This window comes from Hoplias malabaricus, chromosome 4 (genome assembly GCF_029633855.1).
Source record: "Hoplias malabaricus isolate fHopMal1 chromosome 4, fHopMal1.hap1, whole genome shotgun sequence".
Lineage (NCBI taxonomy): Eukaryota > Metazoa > Chordata > Actinopteri > Characiformes > Erythrinidae > Hoplias > Hoplias malabaricus.
The window spans coordinates 26,367,613-26,374,530 of NC_089803.1; positions in this window are offsets into that span (position 1 = coordinate 26,367,613).

Below are 6,918 nucleotides of genomic sequence, written 5' to 3' on the forward strand. Positions count from 1 at the left end.
AATATGATCCCTTTAACAATGGAAGTGTAATGAAGCCTTTACATGTAGTAAGTTGTTTGAACTCATGGACATTGAGTATATTTTCGGAATTTAATTATTTTTTTATCTTCTATTATTTATTAAAATGCCATGTGTTTTATTATCTGTATAAACAATACAGATATTAATATTATATTTGTGTTTTTTTCATGTTTTATCATGTCAAGCTATGACATGATAAAACTATAATGGCAGCATGACTGAAGCTGCAGAGCACCTGTAATCCTCTAGGTGTCAGTAAGTTTCCTAATATTACTGAGGGAATTTTGCCGGTTTTTCTTGTACCAATACTTTACAAATAAAAGCACAATCAATATTGGTGTAGTATTTTAACATCCTTTTCTGGATGGTCTCAGCAAACATGCACATTCTGGTCATTTGTGGGCACACCGTTAGTACTGTTGGCAGGGGCTAGCCCATTCACTTCAGAAATAGGCCAAAGTGGGGTTTCAGTGGGCAGCCTGCACATAGGAATGCCCACTCAAATCCCATGAAAGGCCTCTCTGGGTCAGCCCTAGCTGGGCCCAAATCCACCCAAATCCCAAGCAGGGCCACTATGGGTGAATCCATTTTGCACCCACAAGGTTCAGTGTCTTAGTGATTTATGTGGGCAGTCTTCACTTAAATCCATGCAGGTTTAGCGTGGGTGAGCCCACACACCTGTACCCTGTTGTTCTAGTGTAGGTTTATGTGGACAGCCCACACTTTGGAATGCCCACACAAATCTGTCACAGGGCTACTGTGAAATAAAAACAAATTCAGCCAAGATGCTTTTTACATTTGGTTTGGATATCGCCCTTGTTTTCCATTCTATGCAGATGTCATTTAATCTACACTGATAAAGTATACTGATAAAAGGTTATTTATTTATTTAATTATCTTCATTAAAAATGTGAGGTTATTTTTATTTTACATAAGATCAGTGTGTTTTGTCAACTGAATTCCACCATAATATAATAAAAGTCAACTTCTAATATTATAAATTCTGTTTATCTGTATGTTGATCCCTTTAGATTCAGCTGTTTTTGTGTTTGTTTGTGTGTTTTACACTTTTGCAAGTGTCCAGGGCACAAAACTTGTTTGTACACCTCTGATTTTGTAAACAATGTGATTGGTTACTTGGACACTTCTCAACAATGTCTCCTAAGATTATTTCAGCATAATGTAAATAGAACACCCAACCCTCTTCTGAGAAGTGTACAGATCCAAATAATTTAGAATGACAAGTAATAGGAACTCTGATCAAATGGGTCCATGGCGTGTTATCTTTAGAAAACTGATTAAGCATTTTCCTGATCTCTCTCTCTGAGGTCAGCCCTCTGGCGGGTGGAGGGAGCAGGAGGTGGGTGTGTGTTGGCAGCTTGGTAGAGACGTGCAGTACAGTATTTAGTGACACACCCACAGCAGCTCATGGTGGCCGGGATATCATGTTACTCTTCATGGCAACGCAAACCTCAGAACTCATCCAGCTCACTGCGTGACAATGTAAATCATCCGCCATCTACAGCTTTGCTTCTTCTGCAACTAAGCTATCAGAAAAGTACAAAGTCACTAATTCAGTGACAGCGAAGAATATGGACAAGAGAAAGCACTTAATATTAAAACAATTCTTTGTCATTATTTAAATGTTTTCAAGATTATTGCAGGTTTTCTGAGGAGTGAGCTTGAAAACAGCAGTGAAATAGTGTTGCCCTGGCACTCCGTTGCTGTTCACTTAAATAAAATGCAGCAGTTTATTGATTGGTTCATGTAAGATACTGTGTCGCTACCCGTATGACGTCTGTGAGGCTGATGAACCAGCCAAGCATTTAAACGTCAATTTTGAGGGCCCATGCTGACAAGGCCAGTAGAGCTTAGGGAGATCACTGCATACACACACATGAGCATGCCATCCTCAGGGTGAAAGATCAAAAGACCTTTGACGCCTTGGCATTTAATGGCATTTGCCTCGATGGCATGGCTTCAGATATTTGTTATGGTTAGACAACCATCTCAGTTTCTGCAAAATGAACAAACCTTAAAATGGCTCTTGCATAAGCAGACAGGCAATCATTTTGAATTAGCTCCTAATTTGCTCATTAGATGTGTTACGTGTTGGGGTTGAACAGCTTGCACTAGTCATTTGCGCTTTTGTCATGTAGGCTTTGGTGATTGTATGTAATTAAATATTGCATTATGTTAAGCGCTCAAGTCTGAGCTTTCATTGCCTTTGATAAGATTGTGAAATGAATATCACACCATATGTTGGACCTCAGCACTTTCTGTGATCTGCTGCAGAAGTTGGGCGTACCATCAGGAAACAATGGCAGCATTGATGTGCTTTGGCCTCTGGTGGCTTAGGCTCCTCAGCCTTAAAGTTGCCCTGTGCTGGCCCCCCGGTGGCCCTGTGGCCAGTGGGATTGTACTAATAGGCAGGCGGCAGCACTGCTGGATGAGCTTGAGCCCTGCAGCTGTTGGCTGGCACACTTCGACCTCACGGAGGAATGACAGCTTTTGTCAGTGCCAAGAGGCTGCTAAGGGAGGGAGAAAGCCTTTAATCACAGGGATGCTGAGATATGTGGAGGATGACACGGTCACTCTATGCAGAAACCGCTATAATCAATCCGTTGCGCAATAGCAACAGTGTTTGTTTGACTCTTTGCTTTGATAGTTCCACTCTTTCATGTTTTTTGAAAAGCAAAAATATAAAATTATTATATATAGCATATAACATGTCAAATTCATTCATTGTCTGAAACCACTTATCCAGTTCAGGGTCGTGGTGGATCCAGAGCCTGCCCAGAATCACTGGGCACAAGGCAGGAACACACCCTGGAGGGGGCGCCAGTCCTTCACACAGCAACATACACACACACACTCACACCTATGGACACTTTTGAGGAGCCAATCCACCTACCGACATGTGTTTTTGGACAATGGGAGGAAACCCATACATAATATAATAATTAATATAATAATATAATAATAATATATATAATCATTATATATAATAATAATAATACATTCTATTTATAAAGCACTTTTCAATAAACCTAAGTGTTGATTTATTCTGGAAACAGAACCAAGACAGTTCAAAACTGTTCACACACAAAACAAAGTAAAACAAAACAAAAAGATCAGAAAACTGATAGAACCCTTTATCTTTTCTACATTTTATATCAATTAATAAAGCAATCAGTTGTCTGAGAAAATCAATATGGTTGCTTAACTGGTGCTATATGAAAAATGAACATCCAGATATAGCTGTAAACCTAAAGTAGCTAAAAAGTTCATGTGTGTCCTCATCAGATCTATTGCATGTTCACATGATCCAAGTGGAAAAATCACACCTCTGTTTTGCAGCTCACATCACAGAGCAATCTGCATCACCCCCCACCTTACGTTAATGATCTTATCCCATACTCATGTTCCAGGTGGGCGGTTCAAGGAATGGGGGTAGTGGGGGTTAGAGGTGTCCAAATGATAGTCGGGGTGGTGGCAGTAGAGGGTATATATGTGCTTCTTCTGAGAGCCAGGATGCTGAGACAGGGTAATTACAGACTCTAAAAATACAGCAGCATTTGTTTTAGTTAATGGGAAAGCTACACTGAGGGCCAGAGTCCACAGGCAAAAAAGCAGATAGAATTTCCCTGCTGACCACGCTGGATGCCAGGCATAACAGGCCAAGGAGAAGAGAGAGAGAGAGCCCAGGGGAGGTGGAGAAAGCACCCAACAGAGAGATAGAAGGCCTATGGGCTATGGTGCACACTGACCAGTTTGAGGTGGTGTAGTCCAGTGTCCAGTTGGCTGGATAGAAAGAGTTGCATTACAAGAGTGTTAAAAGAGCAGCACAAAACATTCTGGGTCACAAAACATCTTGGGCTAGGACTGCTGAGTTAGGATCAAGTTCTTACTTTCTTCATGGCAAAATCCCCAGTGCTGACTTAACACCTACAGTGTTGAATTAACACTAACTTTGAAAATAGTAATGAGCTTAATTGATTTGATCCAAATATATAACATCCCTAGCATTTCTCACATTAACTCAAGATAGTACTGATGTGATACAGTTTACTAACAGAGAATTCATGGTAAATTCAGTGCATTGCTTTATTCAGTATAGAGTTGGACTGAACAGAAACACGGCCCAAAAATCCTTTATATATGTCTCTAATTTCACTTTAATCATGTCTCCATTTTCCTTTTCTGTGCTCTGAAATACTAATATCAACCTCAAAAAATAAATAAATAAAAAAAATTACACAGTATGTTGCAATTGCAGATGAGATTCCTGCAGATGGTGGTAGTGTGTGTATGTGTGTGTTCTCAACACCTCAATATCCAGTAGCACAGTTCAGTTTATCAAGCTGTGTCTAGCCGTCTATAATCTTTTTTCTTATCCTTGTCAACAGATTTGTACAAAGTTAAAATATTTAAAAAATAAATGTTCTTCCAAATTATGAGGGTGACATGGTGGTGCAGCAGGTAATGTCACAGTCACACAGCCCCAGGGTTGTATGTTCTGCCTGTCTGTAAGGAGTTTCCCTTTGTCCGTATGGGTTTCCTCCCGGGTGCTTCAGTTTTCACCACAGTCCAAAAACACACGTTGGTAGGTGGAACGGGGACGCAAATGTGTCCAAAGGTGTGAGTGTGTGAGTGAATATATTTGTGTGTGTTGCCTTCGAAGACTGGCACCCCGTCCAGGGTGTATTCCTGCCTTACGCCCAATGATTCCGGGTGGGTTTCAGCCCCACCGCGACCCTGAACTGGATAAGCGGTTACAGATAATGAATGAATGAATGAATTTTGTTTTATTGTAATTGATTTACAGGTGTATATCTGACTGTTCGTTATTTCAAACTAAACTCTTATTGGTAGAACTGTTTATGTCAGATTCCTAGAAATGGGAATCAAGGTCAGTTTACCACAGTTTTTCAGACATAGGGATGGAGGGGTCCTACCCTCTCCCAAAGGTTACATAGTGCAGTTTCCTTAGTGCTGAGCCAGGAGTAGCAACATCAGAGGTCCTATTATATCTATTATAGATCAGTGGAGCATTCCAATGATTTTGAAGTGTAATTTTAAAGTAAAAATATTACACAGTGTTCCTTTGATGTCAACCCTCAAATAGAGCCGGACAATATGGCCAAAATTTACATCAGGGTATATTTCTTAATTTTGGTCAGTATGATATAATTCGCATATGAAAATGAACTCCAGTGTCAGAGTAGTTTAGGATACAAGTATTTGCTTAAAAATCTAAGCAATATGTTTAGAAGACAGAATTACTGGTATTGAATATTAAGCACTATACTAAAGACCAACTGGAATACACACGCACACACACACACACGAAAACAAAACCTCATACACACGTGCAAACACACTCAGGGGTCACTGAGGAGCGTGACACGGCCACAGTGTCGGCACCCTATCCACGCGTGCTCTGGGCCTTATTTACTGATCCCTCTGTAAATTACATCATCTCACCCCACTATCCAGTTTCGCCCAAGTTGAAATATTCATCGCGACATCTGTTTAATTAAACCTCTGGCCCATAATCTCCTGTGCCAAACCACGGGTGCCAGGATTTAGAGTTCTGCCACAAGTTATGCATTTACTCGGCCACCCCCTGCTCTCCTCTTCCCTCTCCATTTTTTCGCTTGAATAGGAGCGCTTATCTAACAGTTGTTTTATTATTTATCCCAGTGGCATTAGGCCAACAGTTGCTGTTTGGGCCCTCTCCTCCCCTCCAGGCCCCGTGTCGGCACCTGCAGCTGTCATTTCTGCGGTCGCTACGGCTACTGCGGCCCTGTCCATGGCACGCTCCATCCCCCACTCCATCTACACCACTCCACACAACACTACCCCCAACAGTTCTCCCCCAGCAGTGCAGTAGCTCACACTGAAGACACTGCACCCTTCATTAGGACAGTAGGCTCATAGAGGTCAAACACAAACTTGCATGTTAGTGTTAGCCTACAGAGCAAACGAATAAAGTCTGTTACATAAACACAATTATTGTTCAGAGTAAGTCAACCTGGAGATGAAGTAATGTAATTTATGTTGATGGAGCATATTGTAAGTTATTATGGAAGTTGTACAAGGCTGAATGAAGTAAAACATTACTTTGTTCAGTGTATTTTCTCTGTGGTCTGGCATTGTTCTGTGTTAGATAGGGTGACCAGACGTCCTCTTTTACCCGGACATGTCCTCTTTTTTAGACTTAAAATAAATGTCCGGGCGGAATTTCACAAACGTCCGGGATTTTGTTTTTCTAGAGCTTACATAGAATTTCGAGAAGCGTTTCGTTCACAAACTAGTCCCGCCCTCCCCTCCTCCGATTGGTTCGCTTGAGTGAGAAGGGGGCATGGTGAAGTAGCCTAAAATCTTCTGATTGGACGGTCTGACTGTAGAGCTACTGTCATTCGTCGATAACCTCTGTAAACATTTAATTGGTCAGTCTGCACGTCAGTAGTCCTTGTTTACGTCAGGCAAAGCTCATGTACCTACCCTCAGCTCGAGCAGCTATGCCGTAACGTAAATGTAAGTTCTCGGATGAATAAAAAAGAAATTCCCATGTTTTGTGTAGCGAATAAAGGTGTAAGGGACCTAAGAGCACACATAGGTTCAGCTAAGCATACAACAACAGCGAGGGGCGAGAAACCCCCCCCCCCCCCCCCCCCCCCGAGCCATGTCCTCTTTTTCACCATCTCAGATATGGTCACCCTAGTGTTAGTACCATAAATGAAGGTTGGATCTGTCTTAGCATAAAGAGAATTTCATTTATTCATTCGGTGTCTGTAACCACTTATCCAGCTCACGATCGCGGTAGTCCGAAGCTTACCCAGAATCACTGGGCGCAAGGCGAGAACACACCTTGGAGGAGGTGCCAGTCCT